The 26821-nt window shown below is 38.1% G+C and overlaps 1 protein-coding gene and 1 non-coding gene across 2 annotated transcripts in view; one reads left to right on the top strand and one right to left on the bottom strand.

Moving 5' to 3' along the window:
• GREM2 (gremlin 2, DAN family BMP antagonist) overlaps window positions 1-26821 on the top strand; it is a 104742-nt gene that overhangs the window by 48374 nt on the left and 29547 nt on the right. The window lies entirely within an intron of this gene.
• On the bottom strand, window positions 15925-16054 carry LOC113246860 (small nucleolar RNA SNORA1). The gene has a single exon (XR_003313085.1). It is a non-coding gene; the product is annotated as a small nucleolar RNA SNORA1 (small nucleolar RNA).

The following is a 26821-nucleotide window of genomic DNA, read 5'->3' as shown; positions in this document are numbered from 1 at the left end:
GTGATCAATAAATATGTGTTGAATGTGTTCATTCATTATTTTATTAATTCATTCAATCTTTTGTATCATCCCCACTGCTCTTCCAGAGTCACTAAATTCTCATGTTTGTTTTGTTTTGTTTTTTTAATTGCTAGGGAATTAGTTTGGAAAATCTGAATGTGTTACCAAGACAGACACCCCTAGCAGAAGGGAATGATCTAACCCAAAGGGACCTGGGCAGGTTGGTTTTTATTTGGAAAAGGGAAGGGAAGATGATAGCAGGATCAGATAGGGATTCATGTTTTGTTTGTTTGTTTATCCGAAGTTTAAGATCCAAGAAGGATTTCTGCAGAGTGCAACTCCAGATGTCCAATAAGTTCTACTTTTTGGAAAGAAGGATTTCGGAGAGTGACTTCAAAGAGAAAAACAGTAAAACACCTAAAAGACAGCTTCCCTAACGTGTAATTTTTCTTTAGATTTTTCCCACTTTATGCATTTAATTCTAACTCTGTAACTCATGTGCCAAGTGACTTTGAAGACTCAGGTTAGAGGAAATTTTTTAAAAATTCTCTACCTTCCTCATTTGCAAAGTAAAACTCAGGTGAACACATTTCTTTTTCTCCCTTTAATTTGAATTGGAACAAATGAATTTTTAAACTTCCAACTCACAAGTTCATTTTATTGTATTATGTGGCTTTCCTGAATTTGTAGGCAGAGTGGCATGAGGTTAATAGTCCCATTTATGCAAGGCAGCGATAGTCCTCTGTTCTAGAAGCTATTCCTAGCTAGTTGCAAAGAACATCTACTGCTGGGGTCATAAGTGGTATTTGAGGAAGAGGTGCTGACTGGTCCAAAAAAACTGGAAAGTGATAGATCATAGGTCACTGTTTCCTTCCAGGATCAAGAAGAAAGAAATGATGCAAAAAAGAAGACAAGGCATTAATGCATTTAGCATCCAAGTCTGGAGTCGATGATTCAAGCAACTCCAGAGACTGGGGACCTTCTAGACTCATGGGACACTGGCAAGCCCTTCAACCAGGGCTGATTATTCACTCTTGGATAAGAGTTCATCCACCCATATCTGAAATTTGTTTTTCTTGTTCACTTTTTTCTTCTAGGTCAGTGTATTCTAAAGCAGATTCACATTCTCTATAAATCTGTGGAGTATTTTCCATGGAAATTTAGGAGGGAAATTAAGAAAACCGAGCTCTGTAAAGATTAAGAATTCAGATGTTATCCAATTGAGGAATATGAATTCTGCTTTATATTATTTATAGACACGTGCACAGCATTTTTTATACTTCTCCATATATATTTCATTTCCATTGGTCTCAAAAGAATTCACTGTGTAAGTCAACGGTGGCAAGCCTGAGATCTCACACCACATCACACACGAAGTGTTAACTGTTTAAAGTGTGTGATCTCGTTTATGATTGCTAATTGGGAACTCGTGTCTAATTAAATGTGTGGTCCTGTCAGATTGTGTCAATGTCCATATTTCATGTTGAATTTAGGAGATTTTTACACATCTGACAGGTTGGCAGGTATGTCAAGAGCCCTAGAGAAGACATCAAAAGAAAAATGTAATTTAACTCCTAGAGAATGGGAAAATGACAATAAAAATTGGATGTGTCGTTTGCCCTGTGGTCCTGAAAGCTGCATACATCCCAACTGCAAGAGAATTGAAAAATAGTTTAGCCTCCCACAGTCAGGTTAGATTCTCCTTTCAAGCCATATCATGGTCAAGATGGAAAGTCCCTTTACTTTTATATTGTGTAGGCTTAAGGCGTAAAACATAACGATTTTATGTGTATTATAAAATAATTCCCACAAGTAGTTAACATTCGTGACCTGTGTAGTTACAAGTTTTTCGCTTGTGATGAGCTTTTTTAATAAAGATTTTATTTATTTTATTTTATTTGAGAGAGAGGGAGGGGGGGCGGGGAGGGGGAAAGGGAGAAGCGGGCTCCCTGGGACCCTCGGACCCTGGGACTCTGGGATCATGACCTGAGCCTAAGGCAGATGCGTAACTGACTGAGCCACCCAGGCGCCCCCTTGTGATGAGAACTTTTAAGATCTATTCTCTTAGAAACTTCCAAAAATACATTATTAATTATAGTCATCATGTTGCACATTTTCTCCCCAGAACTTAATTATCTTATTACTAGAAATTTGTGCCTTTTGGCCACCTTGCCAAATTCCTCCAGCCCTTTACCCCTCCACCCCTGCCACCTCCACCCCCACCTCTGCTTCTATGACTTCGGTCTTTTTAGATTCCACACGTAAGTGAGATCATACAGTATTTGTCCTTCTCTGTCCGATTTATGTCACTTAGCATAATTCCCTCCAGGTCCATCCACGGTGTCACAAATGACAAGATTTTGATTCAGGGTCTCTGGCTCAGTGGTCAGGATACAGACCCTTGAAAGCCTCCGTGATTTCCCACAGACTTCTAATATTCTAATATCTGGCACCTCAGAATGCTGAAACCAGGTTGCCATGTACAATTCCCCATACAGAGTCTCTTGAAGAAATACCACTGAATTTCTTTCTTATAAGATATTTTCCAAGTACTTACACAAGAAATGCAAATGATAGAGGAGAAATGTTTAAAATGAGCTTAAGAATCTTCAATATATAGAATGTGACTCTTAATATCCATGGAACACTACTAAGAGAAGAACTTAATAATTAGGAAAGGATGTTTTAGTTAATGTTATATCAGTTTGAATATGCATTTTTCAAGAACTTTCAAATATAACATGTAAGAGTCATCCCTGCATCAAAGCAGGATACAAGAACTTCGTCACTGTATTTACAGCCAGTGAAGAGGGTCTTGCGTCCCACAGCTGGTGCTCAGCAGATCCATGTAAGACCACATCTACTCATGCCTGCCCCAGGGCTCTCGATGCACCACCAAAAACTGCCTTTCCACATGGAGAAATACATTTTTTAAAAATAAAGTCTACTGTCAAGAAGATACACAAATGGCAAATAAACACATGAAAAGATGCTGCACACCATATATCATCAAGGAAACGCAAATGAAAACCATAAAAAGATACACACAACTATCAGAATGGGCAAAATCCAGAACACTGATGATACCAAGAGCTGGCGAGGGTGTGGAGCGACAGAACTCTCATTTATTGCTGGTGGGAATGCAAAATGGCACAGCTTGGCAGTTTCTCTTTCTTTCTTTCTTTCTTTCTTTCTTTCTTTCTTTCTTTCTTTCTTTCTTTCGATTTTATTTATTTATTTGACAGAGAGGCAGTGAGACAGGGAACACAAGCAGGGGGAGTGGGAGAGGGAGAAGAAGGCTTCCCGCCAAACAGGGAGCCTGATGCGGGGCTCGATCCCAGGACTCAGGGATCATGACCTGAGCCGAAGGCAGATGCTTAATGACTGAGCCACCCAGGTGCCCCAAGCTTAGCAGTTTCTTACAAAATCTAACATACCTTATAATCCAGCAATTACACTCCTTGGTATTTATCCAAAGGAATTGAAAAGTTATATCCACACAAAAACCTGCACAAGGATGTTTATACTAGCTTTATTCATAGTTGCCAAAACGTGGAGGCAATCGAGATGTCCTTCAGTGCTTGAGTGGATGGATAAACTGTGGTACATCTACAGATAACAATACCGATGTATTACTGTGTATTATGTGTTACTCAGCACTGACAAGAAATGAGCTATCAGGCCATTAAAAGGCATGAAGAGGAATCTTAATGCACACTATGAAGTGAAAGAAGCCAAACTAAGAAGGCTTCATACTATATGGTTCCATCTATATGACAATCTGAAAAACACAAACCAGGAAGACAACAAGGAGATCAGTGGGTGCCAGTGAAGGGTGGGGGTGGGGGCATAAACAGGCAGAGCCAGAGGATTTTTAGGGCACTGAAAATAGTCTGTATGATATTATAGTAATAGAATCACATCATTACACATTTGTCCAAACCCATACAATTTACAACACCAAGACTGAACCTTATGGTAAACTATGGACTTTGGTGATTATGACGTGTCAATGTAGGCTCATCCTTGATTCCGATGAGTGATAATGAGAGAGACTATGCCTGTGTGGGGACAGGTAGCAAACGCGGGATTGCTCCACCTTCCTCTCAATTCTTTTTGTAAGCCTAAAACTACTCTGAAAAACTGAAGTATTTTTTTAAATGAAGGCTACTAAAAACCAAAATCACTTTCAAAGATAACTACTAAAAATTAGTTGAGTACTTTAAATGCAGCTGATTGTTGAAGGCAGAGAACTAAATTAGATATCACATAGTACTAATACCCTAGAATCCTAATGTTATCGCTATAAGAAAAATCTATGCTCTCCATAGAAAGTCACCCAGTTAATGAATTAGTTGGGTTAAGAAGAACGCATAAGAGGCAGCATGGTGCAATGGAAAGTGTTAACTAAACCAAAAGTTCTGGCATATAGTCCTGGATTATGCACTAAACAGGTGTGTAACCCTAACACATCATGTTATCTCAGTGGTCGCAGTTCTCCTGAGCTACAAAATTCATAAGAAATGGTGGCATAATCTGTAGGATCCCTTCTGGCTCTAAGAAGCTATGATTCTTCCTCCTGTTTCTATTAATTCAACAAATATTTCCCTTCAATAGCCTCAACTAATCTGAACTCAGCATTCAAGGAGGGAAAAAGAAAGAAAAGAAGCAGATCTTATTTCTATGTGGGTTTTTTTTATTCTTATTTGTGCTTATACTTTGCACCTCATTCAATTGATTAAAAAAATGTTTAATGACAATCAGACCACAGTAACTCAAAATATGAACTCATATCTCAACAGAAATCAACCACATTTTTTTCAGATGTCAGGGAATTAAGATCCACAGGCATTTCATTCCCAAGAACCAATGTTTCATCTAACTTCGGATACTTGTGGATAAGATCCAAATGCAAAGTCTCTTCCAACGTTGAAGAAGACTCTGTGCTTGGATCAGCTCCACTGAAAGCATGGGGAAGATGAGAAACCAGCCCAAGTTCAGAATACAACAGAATAAATCAAATTAAGGAACATTCTGTAATATTTAGCCCATTATAGAACCCACTTTAAGTAGGTTCTTTTGGCCATAGAAGAATTTTTTTTCAAAATCAGTATTCCTTTTAAATTCTAAGTTTCCATTCCAATTCATCTTCATGGTCTTGCCGTAGTAGTTGCAATATGCCCAAATATATGAAAGACCTAATTTAAAGAATATAGTCTGGGAATGTTTGAAAACCATTTATTGCATATGTCAGCACAATATTTGCTTTCAATCATTCAAAATATTGCAATATGCAATGGAAACCATTTTAATTAGCATATAACAAAAGTATCATTAAAATCTTTTCAGAGTGACCCAACAGATAAGTCTACAATGTAAATATGGAAAAAGGAAATACCATTATAAAACAAGAAAATTAAAGATTAGAAACTGGGTGTTGACACTATTTAATAGAATTCTATTTCCATCTTTCATTTTTAACAGAAAGTGACCCTTTCTAGCTTTTGAGTTAATGCTATGCTTGGCCTTACTCCATTTCCTCTTACTCCCCAACCTCCCACACCAATCTCATGGGGCCTTTGGTTATGCTGCCCCCCATCCTGAGCCACACCCACGTTCACTCAGTCTTCAGAGAATTGCTAGAGAAAGCTGGAAATTGTGCCATGAGTTTAGAACTTATTAATTTGTAAGCTCACAGGGTCCTCGTGGTTTAAGTTTGCCCCATAATCATGTTTTATCTTGCTTCCACAGGCTGCTCTCAGAATTCTACCCTTCTGATGGCCTCACTTCTTTCCATAAATGGAACTCTACCTTCTGTTTTATTCCTTGCTACCTCTACATGACTGAGCCACATCTTTTGCAGAGGCTCAGTGCACGTATTCGTAGCTTGCTGGACCTATTTTCTTCCATCTTATCTCAGAGAAAGAGCTGTACTTCCTCTTTCACAAGGCTAGTCCCCCTTGTAGCCATCTCTGTCCTATAAATCCCGTATCCTCCTGAACTTTCTGATGCTCTAATGCACATTATTTCCTATTGCATCTTTAATCTTTTACTCCCTACTGATTCTTTACCTTGTAAATCTGCTCAGATGTGGGGCTTGATCCCAGGACCCTGAGATCATGACCTGAGCTGAAGGCAGACTTTTTTTTTTTTTCTTAAGATTTTATTTTTTTGACAGAGAGTGAGAGAGCGAGCGAGAAAGGAAACACAAGCAGGGGGAGTGGGAGAGGGAGAAGCAGGCTTCCCACCAAACAGGGGAGCCCGATGTGAGGCTCGATCCCAGAACCCTGGGATCATGACCTGAGCCAAAGGCAGACGCTTAACGACTGAGCCACCCAGGCACCTCCCAGAGCTTTTGAATCTTGTATGAAAAATAATACAATACACACCAGAGTATAAGAGCTTTAAGAGAACTACATGCAAAGTTCTAAGGACTATGACTGAGAAATTAAATCTGAGCAATTGGGGAAGATTTGGAAATTTCAGAAGAAAATCTTAGATATTTTATAAGTTTGAAGAGCCTAAATCCTATTTCTGTGTTTTTTTACATAAACATAAATATCTTCCTTTACAGTGATTTAACATTCCCTTCTCTTTCTCTATCAGATAATATATTTGTGATTCTCACATCTGTTTACTCATTATTCAATAACTGGTCAGTCAGCATTTACTGTGCTGGAGCTTGACTTCTTCTTGGTGGTTTTTTAATATGGTAAGTAGATGATTATAGTTTTCCCCAAAAGACTTCTGTTACCAGAATTTTCCTTTAAGTGCCATATTAATCCTCCGAAAACACCTCTTCATGCACTCACTACTCTGTTAAAGGGCTTTTCAGTTATCGAGACCAGTCTAACTTCCTTTGTTTCACATCTGACATTCCGTAATTTGAATGCTCCACTCTGTCTGCTCAGAGGCCCCTTCCTAACCTTTTTTTTCTTCTGAATTTTTATTTAAATTCTAGTTAGTTAACATATAGTGTAATATTGATTTCAGTACTCATCATAACAAGTGCCTGCCTTAACACCTATCATCCATTTAGCCCATCCCCCACCCACCTTCCTCCATCAAGCCTCAGTTCGTTCTCTATTGTTAAGAGTCTTATGGTTTGCTTCTCTTTTTGCCCCTTATGTTTTGTTTCCTAAATTCCATAGGAGTGAAATCGTACGGTATTTGTCTTTGTCTGATGGACTGATTTCATTTAGCATAATATGCTCTAGCACAATCCATGTCATTGCAAATGGCAAGAGTTCATTCTTTTTGATGGCTGAGTAATATTCCATTGTATCTATATACCACATCTTCTTTACCTATTCATCAGTCGATAGATGTTTGGGCTCTTTCCATAGTTAGGCTATTGTTGATAATGCTGCTATAAACATTGGGGTGCCTATACCCCTTTGAATCTGTATTGTTGCATCCTTTGGGGTAAATATCTAGTAGTGTAATTGCTAGATTGTGGGGTAGTTCTATATTTAACTTTTTGAGGAATCTTCATACTGTTTTCCAGTTAGCATTCCAACCAACAGTGTAAGAGGGTTCCCCTTTCTCTGCATCCTCGCCAACATCTGTCGTTTCCTGTGTTGTTAATTTTAGCCATTCTGACTCAGTGTGAGGTGGTATCTCATCGTGGTTTTGATTTGCATTTCCCTGATGCTGAGTGATGTTGAGTGTCTTTGTATGTGTCTGCTAGCCATCTGGATGTCTTCTTTGGAAAAGTGTTTATTCAGGTCTTCTGCCCATTTCTTAACTGGATTATTTAATTTTGGGGTGTTGAGTTTGATAAGTACTTTATAGATTTTGGACACTAACTCTTTATCAGATATGTCATTTGCAAATATCTTCTCCCATTCTGTAGGCTGCCTTTTAGTTTTGTGGATTGTTTCCTTCACTGTGCAGAAGCTTTTTATCTTGATGAAGTCCCAATAGTTCATTTTTGCTTTTGTTTCCCTTGCCTCCATCAATGTGCCTAACCTTCTTTCACATCAAAATATTCCTCTCCCATCTCTCCCTTGTAACCATGCCATATACATTCTGGCTTCCAAGGCATTTCTTCACACTTCTTAGCAAGAATACCCTTCATCATCCTCTGCCCTTTAAATCCCTCTCTTCATTTTAAGGTCAAGCCAGTTTCCACCTCCCCCATTAAGCCATCAACAGGCACCTCAGTCTTCAGTGTCTTCTTTCTCATATGAGCTCTGGTAACACTATTTCTTTCCTTCCATCTGCAATTTCAACACGATATCCTATATCACTATGTATTTTTTTCACGTGTATATATGCAATCTACCTTCCTAACTGTATTATAAGGCCACAAAGGACAAGTTACTTTTTTGTGTTCCTGACATTTAAAATGGGCCTTAAAAACATCAAGCAGACAAGGCAAGTGGTTAATACTTATGAGTTGACAACTACTTTTTACAGTGAAATAAAAATTGTATTTTCTCTCTCATTCCCAAAAGATACCATGGACAGGGTCAACACGTTGCAGTACATTTTACAGATTCTGAGAAGGAGGCATACCTTTGAAGCACAAATGCAAGAGTATTGTTCGTAGGCTTCTCTGTAGTGCATACCTCCACCGAACTCAGTGAGTGCTGTGCAAAACTCCATGGTAGGTATGTGGGAGGGCAAGACAAATGTGATAACCTTCCCCTTAGGGAGATACAATCTTGTAAAGACACATGCATGTGTCCCTACCTTTTAGATCTGGCAGGGAGCGGTCTTGTGAGCCACGCATAAAGTGGGCAAATGATGAAAATGAAATAGTCTTCCTAGAGAAATTGGAGACAACTGTGAAGAAATGGGGTAGAAGTTGGGAGTTGTTAGTTTTGTTTTAAATGTCATTTATTTGGGCTTAAATGATAACTAATTAATAAGTTACTTGGTTAATTAATTAACTACCAAAAGTTTTTTGTTTAGTTGTATGCAAAACATTCATGTCCTGGATGTTTTATATTTTAGTAACATATACTATTCAGTGTCATCTTTATGAAACAAATTGGCGTGGGTAATGTTAAATTTTGAATTTCGAGAATTGTGTAACTTTTCATGGGCTGGAGGAATGAGAAGATCCAGAAAGGTCTGATAGTTTAGTTCCTTACAACACATACACAAATCAGAGATAAAACAACACTGGCAGTTGAGATGGGAAAAGGAAATAGAGTATAGCATTCAGGATACCAAGCACACGTATTTCAAACTGCAAGGATCATAAAATGAAGTAAAAGAGATGTTTGAAGGGGTATAGATGAACTTGAAAATGCCTTAAAAAATAGGAGTGGAAACATTTTTCTTATAATAATAGAAAACACGTAGCCATCATTGATATAAAGAGTTCTCTGAGTCACAGTTGGAGTCTTTTGAATATATGGGCCACCTTAGTTCTACTCTTGTTTCCATAAGAAAGCATGTAATATGCTTTTTAAATTATAATAGTCCCATATTACATATGGTATTTCTCTTAATGTATCAAATTTCAGAAATAGTGCTAGGCCTATGTGTCAACCCCTTTTGAAATGTAATTACTTAGTTATTCCCATGAAAGATCAATGTCAAGGTAGGTTTAGTGTTATAGCAAGTTACCTTTGATGACATATTTTCTGTTTATGTCAAATATTTTTTTAAAGGTGTACTTTGTCTCTAAAACTGACATGAAATATTTGTGGTAATTTCTGGACTCATTATCTGACACATCTTACAGAGCACTTTCTCCATTTACGCTGCTGGGCTGTGGAGTCATCCTAACATGAAGCAAGCTTGGCCCCAAACTTAGGTAATTCGTAATCTGGTGGGCGAGATAAAATTGCAGACAAGTAATCAAAATAGAGCGATCTAGAAAATTCAGCCTGGGACATTTAGGGATGCTTCATAGAGGAATTAATGCTTTAATGAGATCTTGAGAATGTGTAGGAAGGAAAGTGAAAGGCTTCAAAAAGAAGGTGAATTTTGGAAGGGATTTCATAGAATTTGTATAAGTGAAAGGAGCTTTTTCTTCCTCAGAGGTAGTGAATAATTTTGTAAGAACTTCGACTTACTAGAAAAAAAAAAATCTAGATACAAATCTACGGAGCACAGAAAGTTATGACACCTTTCTCCCAAATCAGAAGCATAAGCAAAGTTTTATGTCAGATGGGCTTGGCTTTAATCTTCTTATGCCACAGCTTCATATGATTCCAATTCTTTTAAAACTGAGTGAAAAAATCCAAAGAGTTATCCAGCATTAGAAGAAAAATGTATGGGCTCCTAAGAAGGTAAGGTGCTGAATCTGTTGCTGTTGAGTGAACAGGGAAGCTCTAGAGATGGGATGGAGCAGCAAATTGTCAATCTAATTCGCGATTTCTCAGTCTCGATGCTATTGACATCAAGGACAAGGTAATTCTTTCTTGGGGAACACTGTCCTGAGCCCTGCGGGATGTTTACCATTTAGCCTCCACCCTCTAGGTTCCAGTACCACTCCACTCCCCAGCAGTAACAACCAAAAAGGACTCCCGAGGTTGACAGATATCCCCTGGGGAGCAGAGTCATGCCTGGCTGAAAACCACTGGTCTAATCAATATGTAATTACCTGTCCCAGAAACAGGGCTCAGAGCAATGACGCGGATAAATGAGTGCTGAAGACATGGCAGCACGCTCGCTTCCAAGTGTGCGCTCCCCGGTTCGGATTATTTACGCCCACCCTGGGGCCAGTGACACAAGACACATTTTGGGACCTTCGTAATCTTTGCCTCAATGGTTCCCTTGGATTTAGAAACAGAAACTCAATATTTAATCCAGGAAACTTCTTTATTACACACAATGTATGCAGAGGCAAAATAATAATAAATAATAATAATAATAATACTCCTGAATTTTTGGCCCGCTGAGAGTTAATTTAACCAAACTCAAAAGTAGATCAATCAAGGGCAACCTAATCGAGACACACGAGAGCAATAAGATGAAACCCATCCTCACATCCTAGGAAACCAGTAAGTCTTTGAATATGGCAAATGGAAATAAATGTAATGTCCCCCACAGAAGAGAGGTGGGAAGTGAGTTAACCAGCAGGGGCTTGAGAATTTGGCTAAGGAGACTGTCCGACAGGAGAGGAGCTTCTCGGGCTCCCAGCCAGGACCAGAGTTCCCATGGCCTTGGCCTGCTGGCAACCAAAGGGGCAGCTGCAGCCCAGGAGGGGCCAGCCTTGCCCTTCGGTCTTTCAATCCACCTTTGGTGCTCCTCTCTCTCGCCTTAAAGCCATACAGTCTGTAAATACCAACACTTGTTTTCATCTCTAGCTTTTAAGAACAGTGAAAATGCAGCCTGCTGTTATGTGAACTGATCCAATGCCTTTCTCCAAGGAAAAGGTTTTCAAAATGGCTTATAGCTGAACTGCAGCCTTTCTTAGTGTTCACCACAAGCATGAGCCAGAGAAGCCAGGTTATTCCGCACAAGCCCATTTTCTTTCAATCTGAAAAGACAAACTAGGAAAATGTTGTGAAAGCTGAAGAACAAAACAGAAGGATTTTCATTATTGCTGGTGATCTAGGGAACACACTGACGAGTGTCATTTCCCTGCTTAGTGACCGTCTTCTCTTATGAAACACCTTTCTTCTTTGGGTTATATTTTGCTTAATGTGTTTTCTGCTGTAAGGGTAGAGATTCTGGTCTTACTAGATCACAATCTCCCGGATCAATTTTAAACCAGCATGTGCTCTAGGAAACGGCCCACTCAAGGGCTAATCTTCTCATTCTGTTTTATTTGTTTTCTTGGTTCTATTCATGTTTTTCTCTCCTCTTTACTTGGCAGGAATTGAAGGACTAACGATGTCCCTTTTACCCTAACCCCACCCCTTTAGAAAAGGAGCTCTTCAATGCAATAAGTTAGTCTAGACAAAGAAAATTAAGGTAATTAGTAGAAAGCTTGCAAATGTGCTGTGTAGGAGGCCCTGTCATTACAGACCCTCACCCAGGCTCCTGTGGTTTGGTGTGTGTACAGAATAATAGTTCTGGGTTTCCTCTCTGTAGAGAGGAATAAAATAATTTTGGCTTTCAATTAGAGACATAACTGCAGTTTAGTCAGAGGCATGGAACAGGGTAGCTGACAGCTTTGCCAAGCTAATGTCCTAAGACGTGAAATCCCAGCACATAGCAAGGGATCCTGAGACAGCTGAGTGACCACAACCCTCATACACAGTAAGACACCAAGACTAGCAATTAGGATGCAGACAGAACAAATATTGACATTTTGAGAAAACAAAAGAGGAGGCATCAACAACGGAATGAATCAAAAGCCACAAGATCTCTGATGTGGGCAAGCGAAGTGTCACTGTCAGTGTGAAGCAGGAAGGCAGAACTGGTTTCCAGTATTTGCAATTCAGAAATCTGGATTACTGGAAAATTTACAATAACATTGCAGTCTAAGATCTCCACTTCATCCGTGTTACACAGAGTTTAACATGACGAGTCAATTGCCCTTTTCCTCCTTCTACCCTCTAAAGCCTACTGTTAGCTCCAAGTCATTTCTTCACCATGTGTACATGGATTATGTGTTCCAGGGAGTCTGAATCCATTATTTCAAGAGGTCTTTCAAAGTCCTGGAAGTGCTCAAGTATGTTTTTTTAAACCATGCATCAATTCATAAATTTCTTTTGTTAAAGAACCTGGTGTTCCAAGCAACCAGAGAAAGTGGTAAGGTCTAATGGGAGAAAACTAGGGCTTTGGGTGGGGGTCCAGGAAAAGAGAGATGTTTGGCTCCTCCCTTCCCTAGAAGTAGTAGACAAATATTTTTTTTTCTAAGTACTTTTAGATGGTTCACTCATGCACGCTCATCCGGAGAGGGGGACGAATTCTGGCTCGCCAGGCGAATACAGAGACTTGTGACCAAATAGAAAGAGCCTAACTCAGCCTTTGTTGTAACTGGAGTGAGGCATGTAGTTTTGACTAATTCTGCATGCATCGACTGTTGTCAGAAATCCAGAGGGGGTGGTAAATAAGGACGGATGACTAGGGCCTGGCTAGTGCAGAAAAGCAGCTCCGTGCACATGGCTTGGCTTGGACATGGCAAATGATGCTAACTTTTCCCTTCCAAATGTCTCTAATTCTGAAATTCTATAAGCATGAGATGGTGTCTCACCCCTTTTGATCTACATCAACCCATAATGGATGTCTGCCCTGTGCTTGGCATCAGTACTTGGGAAAATGACTTTGCTGCCAATTATCTGATACTGTTATTTCATTTCTAAAATGTAATATCTAAAAATTGTTCATTTGAGAGATGTTTCAAAGCATTTTTCACCAGTGTGCCAAGTTTCAGATTCATTTTGGGAGAGACACATACACGTAGTACTTCACTGAATTTAATATTTTATAAATAGGTAATATTAATTGATATGCTAGCTACCCAACTCTGTTCTAAAAAGTCTTTATGTGTCCTTAGTACAGATGTGGATGGAAGAATAATTCAATGATTCCATACTCTTGTAAACTTTTTCCCAGGTTACTGAACTTAAGGAAGTTGCTTTATGTTAGTTCCAATTTAATGCGTTGACATTGTTAGGGGAATAATAAATCAAGAAAGAGCTAAGAAAAAGCATTCTCAAGAGGATAAAAAAACCTCTTTATCAAGAAAGTCAAGACAGAGCCACAGACCTTGCCATTTGGGGACACATGAAGCCTGAACCCCCGAACACTTTATATGCGTTTATAGGTAATAAGAGTAACTAAGTTTAAAGTCAGTGTAGCCAAGAAATTTTACTTTCTAGACAATCCTACTTCAATTCTTTCCTTTCTCTATTTATTGACTTTTACTAGTTTTAAGTTCTTTTGTTTCAAATAAATGAAAACTATTGAGGTTTAATGTTTCTTTAGTTTTGATAAAGCAGATTTCAGTCTTTTTATTGGAGAAGGTGCAGTCTGTCAATCATTTCGGGGCTTAATGTCTGACACAAAGTTCTAGAGAACATTATGGATGTTATTGCATCAATCATGGGTATTTTGCAGAATTTATAGTGTTGATGCTTTTCCATTTTTATAATAGAGTAATATACCCTCATTTTTTGTAGAGGTTACTGAACTCTTTCTGTTGTGTCCTTGGACGTTAGCTCCCTTCCTCCTGTCCTGCAGTGCTGTCTCCTGCATTTACCACGCTTCTTAAGATTTCAGTGCATGTCCACAGCCATGTTCACTTAGTAGACAGCTTCAGAGAATGGAGAGGCCACCAGGCATGACTCTCCACATCTTTAGAACTTACCTCTCTCCACAACTCACCATTCTTTTCTCCTTACTTCCCATCTTGGAGAATGCATCTAATCTTGTCCAGTATTCTCTTTCTTTCCTCTATTTTCCCACTCCATTTTTTGTTCTTAATTTAAAATATATTCAAATAGCTTTCATTTAAAATTTAATTCTAAAAAAGGGTAAAGAAGGCAAGGAGAAAGGAAGGAAAGAAGGAAAAGGAAAGGAAGGAGGGAGGAAGGCTGTTATTTCTAAAGGCTGTTCTAGTTTCTAGAAAAAAAAAATCTGTATTTATTTTCTCTCCCACAGCATAACCAAAACTGCTTTAACTAAGGTATCTACCTTGTTAGGAGTTAACTGGTCATTTCCATCGTATTGTCTCTAACATGCTATGGCAGTACACTTTGCTCAGTACTCAGCTCTTTGGTACTCCTGCCTTTCTTGGGTTCTGAGTGCTCCTCCTTCCAAACTTCATCGCTCCCTCGAAGGAATGTTACCCTCTGCTCATCCCAAATATTTTCCTCCAAGGTTCAACATTTATCCTCACATTACTCCTGGAAGATTTTATCCTCATGCACATAACTACAGATGGCTTCCAGATCTACAACCCCAGCTGGAATTTTCTCTTGTACTTGAAACCCATATTTTCAATTTCATACTAGGAAAAATTACCATACCCCCTCCTGGATTGAGAAAATTAAATCACTCGGGTGCAAGCATCAACTTCTCACCCTTCATACCAAAGTACCAACTTACTCTTCCATCATTACATATTTTCCCTGGTGTCAAAGGCAAATGCCCATTGATCAGTTCAAGGTCAGCACATCTACCTGTGTACTTGGCTGAATGCCCCTTCCTTCTCATTTCACTACAGACCTTGCTCCAGGATTCATTTTAGTCTCTCTTTACATGATTTGACTAGGACTATTATGATTTAAACCTCATGCTCCCCGCTACTTTTTTACCTTTCAGCTTTAAAAATACATGCACTTATAATCGAGCCAAATACATAAATGGATAAAAAATACGTCACCTCTCTGGGGCTGTCTTTTGTTTAACCACTCTAGCTGAGATCTGGTCTTTTGCCTTCTCTTCTTTTTGTTTTAAAGTCAATAAATTTTCATTCAAGGAATTTCGCAGGTGATTCCTTCTACTGACAATCACCTTAGTTCCTTAAAAGTCTAAGTAATAATCTACAAGACAGCCCACTTAAAAAGAACTTATACTCAATCCCCAGTTGTCATTGTAAGTCAGCCCACAATTCTTTTGGTGGTTGGGGTTCTTTGATCTCTACTTGAATATAGATATACTTCAAAAATTCTCCATCTGGGGACGCCTGGGTGGCTCAGTCATTAAGCGTCTGCCTTCGGCTCAGGGCGTGATCCCGGCGTTATGGGATCGAGCCCCACATCAGGCTTCTCCACTAGGAGCCTGATTCTTCCTCTCCCACTCCCCCTGCTTGTGTTCCCTCTCTCGCTGGCTGTCTCTCTCTCTGTCTAATAAATAAATAAATAAATCTTTAAAAAAAAAATTCTCCATCTGTAATCTTAAAGATCCAGTTTCTTCAAGCAATTTACTTTAGGGCCCTAGAAGTCAAATTATAGGAATTATATTGTTTGTTATTTTGGCAAATGATCTAAAATATATTATTCCCTAATGGTTTCTAATATTGAAAAATCTTGTTATATCCACTCTTTACTCATGAACCTAGCAAAAAAATGTTACAGCCCTCATTGTCACCACTGCAATAAACTTGCTGTGATGGAAGCATAATCTGTGTCTCAATGTAGCCACTTTTGGCTTCCCTTCTTGATCATTTTTCTTGAAAGACTATCCTGTAGTGGCAGCCAGGCTAGGCACCAGCCCCACCCACCCTTGCACCATGGATGTGGCCAAGGATAGCAACAAACATATGAAATGAAAAAGAAAGTTGGGGAAGATACACTCAGACAAAATAGACTTTAAAACAAAGACTAATAAAAAAATTAAAAATATAATAAAAACTAATAAAAATCAAAGAAGGGTATTACACAATGATAAAGAAGTTAATCCAACAAGAAATTATAACATTTATGAACATATATGCACCCAACATAGGAGCACCAAAATATATAAAGCAAACATTAATGGTTGTAATGGGAGAAACTGACAGCAACACAGTAATAGTAGGGGACTTTAATACACCATTTATCTCAATGGGTAAATCATCCAACCAGAAAATTAATAAGGAAACATCAGCATTAAATGACACATTTTGCCAGATGAAATTAATAAAATATATACAAAACATTCCATCCAAAAGCAAAAGAGGACACATTCTTCTCAAGTGCACATGGAATATCCTTTAGGGTAGATCACATATTAGGCCATAAAATAAGTCTCAAAAAATTCAGAAAGACTAAAATCATATCAAGCATCTTCTCGACCACAATAGTATGAAACTAGAAATAAATTATAAGATGAAACTGGAAAAATGACAAAAATATGGAGCTTAAACAAAATGCTACTGAACAACCAATGGTTCATTGAAGAAATCAAAGAGGAAATTTAAAAAAAACACACCTGGGGAAAAATGAAAACAGAAATATGACATGCCAAAACATTTAAGATGCAGAAAAAGCAGTTCTAAGAGAGAATATCATAGCAATACAGGCCTACCTCAGAAAATAAGAAAAATCTCAAATTAACAATCTAATTTTATACCTAACAAAGCTAGAAAAAATGAATAAATAAAGCCCAAATCAGTAGAAGGAAGGAAATAATGAAAATAAGAGTGGAAATAAATGAAATAGAGGCAAAAAAATAGAAAAGATCAGTGAAACTAAGAGCTAATGCTTTGTAAAGATAAACAAAATTGACAAACCTTTAGCTAGACTAACCAAGAAAAAAGAGGGCTCTAATGAAAAAAGTCTTAGAAATGAAATAGAAATTACAACTGACACCACAGAAATACAAAAGATCATAAGAGACTGCTATGAACAATTATACACCAACAAATTTGACAAACTAGAAGAAATAGATAAATTCCTAGAAACATAAAGTATTCCTAGATTGAATCATGAATAAATAGAAAATCTAAATAGACCAATTGCTAGTAAGGATTTTAAATCAGTAGTCAGAAACCTCTCAACAAAAAAAGGTCAGGGCCAGATGGCTTCACTGGTGAATTCCACAAAACATACAAAGATTTACTACCTATCCTCAAACTCTTCCCCAAAATTGAAGATGATGGAACACTCCCAAACTCATTTTATGAGACCAGCATTACCCTGATACCAAAACAGGACAAAGAAAAGAAAATTTCAGCCAATATCACTGACGAACATTGATGCAAAAATCCTTAGTAAAATATTAGCAAACTGAATTCCACAATAATTTAAAAGGATCATATACCATGATCAAGTGGGATTTATTCTAAGGATGCAAGGATGGTTCAACATCCACAAATCATTCAATGTGATACACGTTAGTAAAATGAAAGATAAAATCACATTAGTGATCATCTGAACAGATGCAGAAAAAGCATTTGAAAAAATTAAACATCCATTTATTATTAAAGCTCTGGACAAAGTGGCTATAGAGGGAAAGTTCCTAAACATAATAAAAGCCATATGTAACAAACCCACGGGTAACATCATACTCAATGGTAAAAAGGTGAAAGTTTTCTCTCTAAGATTGGGAATAAGATAAACATGTCCACTTTCACCACTGTTATTCAATTTGGTATTGGAAATCCTAGCCACGGCATTTAGGCAAGAAAAATAAATAAAGTGCATCCCCATCAGAAAGGAAGAAGTGAAACTGTCACTATTTGCAGATGACTTGATACCCTATATAGGAAACCCAAAAGACTCCACCAAAAAACTGCTAGAACTAATTAATGAATTCAGCAAAGTAGCCACATGCAAAATTAACAGACAGAAATTTGTGGCATTTCTATACACTAACGAGTTATCAGAAAGACAAATTAAGGAAACAGTCTCATTTAAAATTGCATCAAAACAATAAAATACCTAGGAATAAAGTTAATCAAGGAGGGAAAGATCTGTACACTGAAAACTATGACATTGATGAAAGGAATTGACGAAGATACAAATAAATGGAATGATATTCCATGCTCAGGGACTGGAAGAATATTATTAAAATGTCCATACTACCCACAGAAATGTACAGATTTAATGAAATCCCTATCAAAATTCCAATGACATTTTTCTTAGAACTAAAGTAAATAATTCTAAAATTTGTATGGAACCACAAAAGATCCTGAATCGCCAAAGCAATCTTGAGAAAGAATAACAGAGCTGGAAGTATCATGCTCTCTGATTTCAAACTATACTACAAAGCTATAGCAATCAAAACAGTATGGCATCGGCATAACACTAGACACATATCAATGGAATGAAAATGATAGCCCAGAGTTAAACCCACACAAATATGGACAATTCATTTATGACAGAGGAACCAAGAACATACAAAGGACAGTCTCTCATTAAAAGGTGATGGTGAAAGTGGACAGCCACAGGCAAAGGAATGAAACTAGACCACTATCTTACACTAATACACAAAAATTAACTTAAAGAGGATTAAAGACTTGAATGTAAAACCTGAAACCATAAAATTCTAGAAGAAAATGTAGGTAGTAAGCACCTTGACATTGGTCTTGACAATACTTTTATGGATCTGACTCCAAAGGCAAGGGTAACAAAAGCAAAAATAAATGAGGATTACATCAAACTAAAAAGCTTCTGCACAGTAAAAGAAACCATCACTAAAACAAAAAGGGGACCTACTGAACAGGAAAAGTGTTTTGTGAATCATATCTCTGATAAGGGATTAATATCCAAAATTTACAAATAAGTCATACCATTCAACAACAAAAAACAATTAAAAATGGGCAGAAGATCTGCACAGACATTTTTCCAAAGACACACAGATGGCCAACAGGCACATGAAAAGGTGTTCAACACCACCAATTATGGAAATGCAAATCAAAACTACAATAAGACATCACCTCACACCTGTTAGAATGGCTATTATCAAAAGGCAAGAAATGACAAGTGTTAGAGAGGACATAGAGAAAAGGAAAACCTGCACACTGTTGGTGAGTTAACATAAATTGATTAAGGCACTATGGAAAACAATATGAAAATTCCTCAAAAAATTAAAAATAAAACTACTATATGAGCTAGTTATTTCACTTATGGGTATATATCCAAAGAATACAAAAGTGCTAATTCAAAAAGATATATGCATTCCTATGTTTAGTGCAGTATTATTTACAGTATACATAGAATGGAATACTACTCAGCCATAAACATGTATGAAATGTTGTCATTTGCAACATGGATGTACCTTGAAGGTATTATACGAACTGAAATAAGTCAGATGGAGAAAGACAAATACTGTGTAATTTTACTCATATGTAGAATCTAAAAACAAACAAACAAAACAAAACAAAAACAAACTCATGGATACAGAGAATAGATTGGTGGTTACCAGAGAAAAGGTGTGGAGAGTGGGCAAAATGGATGAAGGGGTCAATTCTATGGTGATGGATATAACTAGATTTTAACGATCACTCTGTAGAGCATACAAATATTGAATTATAATATTGTACACCTGAAACTTACATGATGTTATATAATAATTTTATCTTAAAAAAAGGAGAGAATAGGGGCGCCTGGGTTGTGTAGTTGTTAAGCATCTGCCTTCAGCTCAGGGCATGATCCCAGTGCTCTGGGATCAAGCCCCACATCAGGCTCCTTCACTAGGAGCCTGCTTCTTCCTCTCCCACTCCCCCTGTTTGTGTTCCCTCTCTCACTGGCTGTGTCTCTCTGTTAAATAAATAAATAAAATCTTAAAAAAAAAAAGAGAGAGAATAGTCTGTACTGTGATGCCCATTTCTCCTGTCTTTGTCAGTCTTCAGCCTTGTGCAGTCTGGTCTCTGTGATACCTGCCACAGTAAAATTGCTCTGACAAAGGTCACTCACATCCTACATATTCCCAACTCAAAGGACTCACTTGAGTCCTCCTCTTGGCCACAGCTAACATGGTAGATCACTCCCTACTTCCTCATGTTATCTTTCTTTTGGTTTACATGAAAGCCTTGGCTGAGCTTCACCCTCCATCTTTTCACCCAAAATCTCCTGTACAAGAGCTTCTATCCACATCTGTTCTTTAGAATGGTCATTCTTGGCCCTTTGTTCTTTCTATGCTCTCTCCTTTTTATAATCTTCCCTCTTTACGAACTCCAAGAGGTGTTGTGGCTAAGAAACAAACAAGTAAACAAACAGAACACTGGTTTTGAAGACCTAGACGTACCTGAATTTGAATATCAGCTCGTACCCTTACTTTCACTGACAGCATAACGTGGGATAAGTTACACAATCACATTATCATTTATCATCTCTATAAAAAGGATTCATATCCGATGTTTATATCCAGATTGTCATCAGGGTAATGTATGCATTAATATAAAGTATACATTACTCAGTTCCTGCACATAGTAATTTAAATTATACTTTTATAGTTTTATCAATATCATTGCTATTATGTTTAACCAATAACTAAGCCCAATACACATTTGATGCTCTTATTTTTTTAGAAATCTGTCCTTCTCCCAAATATATGTTACTCAAGGGTAGCACCATGTCTTTTTTGACTCGTGATAGGAACATTTATCTACCTGAATGAAACTTCACAGGCAACTCAAGAATGTCATGCTATAGACTGAATTTTTGTCTCTTCAAGTCTTTACTCCTTCTGTTGACTCGTTTCTGAAGAACAGAGCCAGCTACCATCCATTTTGTTAGCCAAACAAGAAACGTTGGAGACACAGTCAATAGTAACTCTTCTACCTCCAATATCTGTTCCACCACAAAAATCCCTTCTATCCTGCTCGGCCACCTCCAAACATCACTCCAATTCAACAGTTTCTCTATATTCCAATAGTTGATTCCTTTGTTTGATTTTGGGGAGGGGGCTACACATCCTGCAGGAGATTCCAATCTGTTCTTCGTGCCCCAACACCCTCCATCCCACTCGTGCCTCTTCACTGCTTCCAAAGGGGCTTCCCTATTACATAAATATACCATGTTTAAAATTCTAGAGGGAGTCCCTGATGTCTTCAGAATAGAGTTCCATACCTGTAGCATGAGATACCAAGGTTTCTCAGTCGTAGAGTTTTTCAGATTCATCTCCCAGTATTTATCATGCACACTGTACCTCATTAATGGAGACCTACTCTCAGTTCTTAGAAAACGTGATGCCCTTACAAACTTCTGAACTCGTCCATTCTCTTTGCGAGAATGCCTTTCCCAGCCTTTTCAGCTAGCACATTTCTACTGGTTCTTGAAGTGCCAATTCAAATATTCTTCCACTTCTTATTCTCTAAGGAACGGATTTTTATTTCCCTGATCTCTACTCCCAGGTCCCCTTTTTCCATGTGCCATGCACACATATCTCATATACCTCATGGTACCTATGACATTGTATTGTAAGTGCCAGGTCTCTTGCCCAACTCCTTAATAAAACTGCGAGTTCTTCCTAGGTGGGTTTAATGTCATAGTCACCTCTGTATCATAATATCAATCATAGTACCTATGGTACATAAACACCTAATTGCTGTTGGTTGAATGAATGAATAGACCAATACAAATAAAGTTCAGAAAAGGTAAACAACTTGCAAAGTAGGAGGGAACCAGCGTACACTTCAAAGCAGAATGCTAGGGGGAGAAAACGACATTGGTTCTGAGTGAGCATGACTTTGGAGGATAAAGAAACTGGGTTTGGATTCCACCTTGGCTAGACACTAGCTACTCATAGTTAGATAGGTACTTGATCTCAAAAAGAATTATTCTTTATCTGTAAAATGGTAATGATGAGGTTCTGGCAAGGATCAATTCATATAACTTCTATGATATGGTTATTACACTACCTGACATAGATTGGCCCTTAGTAAATGTCACTTACCATTTTTACTACCTTGTATCGGCAGGTTGCTTTAAACTGCACTTTTTAATTTATTAGCCTTTTAATTAAAATTTGTTGTAAGAATGAAAATGAACTGTATAACTTTGGTTAATTTTGGAAAACTGCTATTAAGTTCAAGAGTTAAATGTTTGGAATAAAAGGGTTGATAAAGATCATTTAGTTCAAAACCCTCACCGTCTATAACAGGAAATAGGGGCTAAGAAGTTTACGATCACATAGCTTATGAGAGGCCAGTTAGTGAAGATCCGGGACTAGAACCAAAGCATCTATCAATGCCTCTTACTCCCGGGGGTTGGGATGGATGAAATCCATACGACTATTAGGTCTGAAGGACAACGAGAGCACCTTGAAACTCTTGAGTCAACGTCAGGGAGGAGGAAGATGCCAAACGGGTGGAGAACTGTCTGCCCTTGCCACATAAGCACATACCAACTCTACGATTCTGTTACTCTATTTCCTTTGTTTGGGAGGTTTTTCTTTTCTGAACAAAGGAAAAAGAGCTCTGTGGAAAATTATGAAATACTATTACATACAAATCTGATTAAATGTCCAGCGACTGTAAACTGAGTTGAGATGGACACATTCCCCAGGGCTGGCACGCAGGTATGATAGGTTGAATCTCACCCTTCTGCCTAGCTTTACCCATGTCGCCTTCCCCTAGGAAGTTATCTCCCAGAAAAATCAAATTTTTAATTATGTCACCAGTTTGTTTGAGGTACTCTAGAAGGGTAGGGTGAAGAAAGAGAATCTCTATAAATGGAGACTGAGAGAACATGCAAGAAAAAGATCATTTTGTGCCAGAAAGAGAAAAAAATGCTAAAGAACTGGGAATATTTCTTCCTCTTGCAGAAATCTAAACGGGAGCTTCTAAATGAGTCGTCCTTGGTTAAGGGAGTTTCCTAATCCCACAAACTTCTTGGTAATAAATTCAGTCATCCCAATGATTTGTCAACAAATCGGATTGAAGGCTTAATAAAATAAAGCCCTTAATAGCACAGGCCTCTAGATATCTGTCTACATTTCGAAGTTTGTAGGACTATTTTTGCTCTGAAATTTCTTTAAAACAGCAGAAGTTAGCTCTAGAAAACATTGTGTTTTTCCATGCAGTTTATTGGTTCACTTCGTGCTACTGTTCACAAGCATTTGGTTGCTAGACAGAATGAACGATTCTTTCGAAGTGTGAGGCCCAAATTTTGTAATTTATATTCAAGGAAAAATATGACAGAAAGAACAGCACTTGACTTGGCGTTCTTTATACACGTCCACTGCAGAAAGCCTCTCTGGGCTTTTTGGTAGTAGCTGCTGTCCGTAGAGCTTATCGTTGCATTGCCGTTTCATTTTTAAAAGAGTGATTTCATTTGGGATTGTTCCATGTCAGAATGGTTAGTGATAACATTATTTAAAACTGTGTGTAAAGTTGCCCTTGGATTGTATGTTTTTTTATGCTGCAATTTCAAAATATCTCTCTTTTCATGGAAGCCACAGTGACCCTTTTGATCCTTGCGATCGTAGAGGAGTCATATATTTTAGAAAGGAATGTCAAGAGCTAGGCATATAGGAAATATCTGGAGAATAGCTTGGTGTTTCGTGTGAACCAAAGATTATCAGAGAATTTAGAGCAGGAAAAACTCTTAGAAATCATCTTGTCTGGAACGTCCCAAAGTACGTCGCTAGCTTGGAACACTAGTCCAGTGAGATCCTTCCGAGCTTCCATTGTCAGACAAGTCAGAAAATCCTGCACGCTGTAACTCTCTCGTAGAGGCTCGCGTATCACATTAGTCACATTGACGTCTTTCAGAAAAGGGGCTCTATAGCCGCGTTAACCCTAGTCATCATAATTTATTTGGCCACAGAACTCTGTTACTCCACGGAGCTAGCATTCTGAGATTTGCATTCCAAGAAACATTGAGCTACTCCCTTTTCTTGAGAAATCTGGGGCTCAGCAAGGTTGCCAAGTGGTTGGTTAGTATCTAAAACCAGAATCTTGGAATTGAAACATTAACTAGCATTTAGGGATAACCTGTGTCCTAAGATTACCTGGTGAAAGTCCTTGGGTAGTAAATGTCAGGCCTGGCTCTTTGCTTATTAAATACATTGTTTTTATCTAAGCAGCAACAGTATTGTCCGTGTCTTAGACGCTGTGCAAATGACCCTAGGACCACCCCACCTAAGGGAGATTAATAGTACCCTGACATCACTTGGGACGTACATCCCAAAGCATCTACCCTCCAGGAGCTCAGGGAAATTTATACAACTAGTGCACTCCACAACCACTTTTCTAAGTCAGTCTGTATATTTGTAGGACTTTTTGATAATCCTGGAATTTAGTGAATAAAACGGAGTTGTGAACAGGTTTAAGTTGTTCTGGTTTTTTGTTTTGTTTTGTTTTCTATTCATCTGATATATTCATTACTAAGCGTTTTGTATAATAGATATGTCAGGTAGAGATTACCACTAGCCTGCTGTAGGGTCGAAGCCCACATGGGTTAGTCTGCTGGGAAGTCATTGCAAGGAGAGACCATTCTTCAGCCCTGGGCCATGAGATCAGCAATATGGGAGGGTCTGTATCTTGCTAAATGAGCTGTCATTTTTCTATGTTCATTCTGGTTCTGACTTTCCATGCCTTGTTTGTCATTTTCTAAATTCTTTGATGAAACTATGAAATCACTAGCTTAACAAACTTTGTAAGAAAAACGATAGTCATGGGCAATTTTTAAACAGAGAATTCTACCCAATGGTTCCCATGAGTCCATCAAAAAGGCACAGTATAAATCACCATGCCATCTCTGTCTGGGACACAGCTTTGTAACAACCCATACATTCGACTCCCCTCACCTCAGAAAGTCCTGCAGGGAAACACCCTCACATACCTGCTGAATTAAGGCTAAATGTTTCATGTCATCCTAAGTGGTGAGATAATAAAGGAAACTGAATTCAAGCAGTTTGATCCTGTTTTACCTTAGGGCGACTTTGGCTGCCAATATAGGGATTCATCAAATGCTCCCTTTCAGAAAGCCCCAAGAGCCCCTTCACTGGGATGTAGGAGTCAGAGATGGAAAAGAATTTGAGGTAAACGATTCTCCTTGATGTGGCTTTGGCAAAACTTGATGCGAAGTCTAAACCTCTCCTTGGATATAAAGGGCTGTTCTAAGCTAGAGTCATAAAGCCCCAGCAGGAAGGCTGTTTATCGTTTCCCTGGCAGAGCCGTGGGTAATGTTGGGCTGAGGGGCCAGAACCCTTGGACATGCACAGAGGGGGCCAGTGAGACGTGTTTTCAAGTCAGACTTAGCTAAGGAAATTCACGGAACATACTGAGAATGGGCTTGGTATTAATTAATTAATTTATTGAATTATCTTGATGTAGTTGTTTTGTGGCTCTTAGGTTTATTCAAAGCAAACTATTCTTACCATTCCTAAAATATTCTCTTTTCAATCCAGGTACAACTTTCTCCTTGTGGCCAGTGATGTTCCTGAAATTTTAGGGATTGGAGACAGGTGAATAAAGAGAGTGAGTGGCCAGTGAGAACCATGATCATTTTGGACTTAGAATGTGCTAATGTAACAAACATTGTTGAGAACGTACTTCTCTAGATGCACATAGTAGGTCTATCCTCAGAATTTCAAAATCCCATAGGAAATCTCATTATTTAAATGGCAATTGTATATCTCTCAGCAAAATTTGATATTCAAATAAATTTTTAAATACAGTTCAAACTTCTAGGAGCCTCTGTTTCCTCAAATATAACAGAGGGGTAGGGAGTGACCTTACTGTACTTCTAAAGGTCCCTGTAAGGACTAACTGAGATGTGTGTTCAGTACGTGGCATTGAGGATTAGCTATAATAAGTGCTTTTCTGTGTACCTAAATTTTCTATATCCGTCTGAAAATTATTTGGGGCATTTCCACATTAACCTATTTTTCTTTCCATAATTTCATATTCCTCTGCTAAGACAGCAGAACAAGTCCATGGGTGATCTCGGTAATTTTACATATTGCATGATGGAATAAGCAAAGACTTAGAATTCAGACACTTTGGGATTTGACGTTTGTCTCCCCATCTTAGTGGCTGTGTGATCTTGGACAAGCAATGAAAGCCTTAGTTTGCGTATCTGTGAGGTCTGGAAAACAGTATCGCATGTGGGCGCCTGCGGTAAGGATGAGAGATTATAAACATTTATTCCCGTTTATGGTAAGCACTAAATAGAAATGACAGTTTAGAGACACTTTCCTCTCTTTTGTCCTCCCTTCTGAATGGCTCGTACAAACACACCAACACACATACTGAAAACGTTCTCTACCGTCAACAGCAGAAATGGCATTATAAAATATTTGTATTTTCCCTCTAGTTCTAGTGGGTTGTCCTAAACAAGTGTTTTCTGTAAAATCTGAGTACACCCTAAGAACCTGCCCAAAGGCAAAGACACTAAAATTAATTCTAATCTTTAATGATATAAAATTGCCGTGATTACCTTTAGGTAGGATTATTTTAAGGACTCTCAGTGAGGACTATAAATGGTTTCAAGTCACAATGAATGCTACATGAAGATACACAACTGTGCATCTTATTAAACTTATCAAGATTAAATATCCCTTTCGTTAATAAAAATCAATGTCATTTCCT

This window comes from Ursus arctos, unplaced genomic scaffold (assembly GCF_023065955.2).
Source record: "Ursus arctos isolate Adak ecotype North America unplaced genomic scaffold, UrsArc2.0 scaffold_2, whole genome shotgun sequence".
Taxonomy (NCBI): domain Eukaryota; kingdom Metazoa; phylum Chordata; class Mammalia; order Carnivora; family Ursidae; genus Ursus; species Ursus arctos.
Note: the sequence above shows the minus strand (reverse complement) of the source record. Positions and strands in the feature narration are given on the sequence as shown.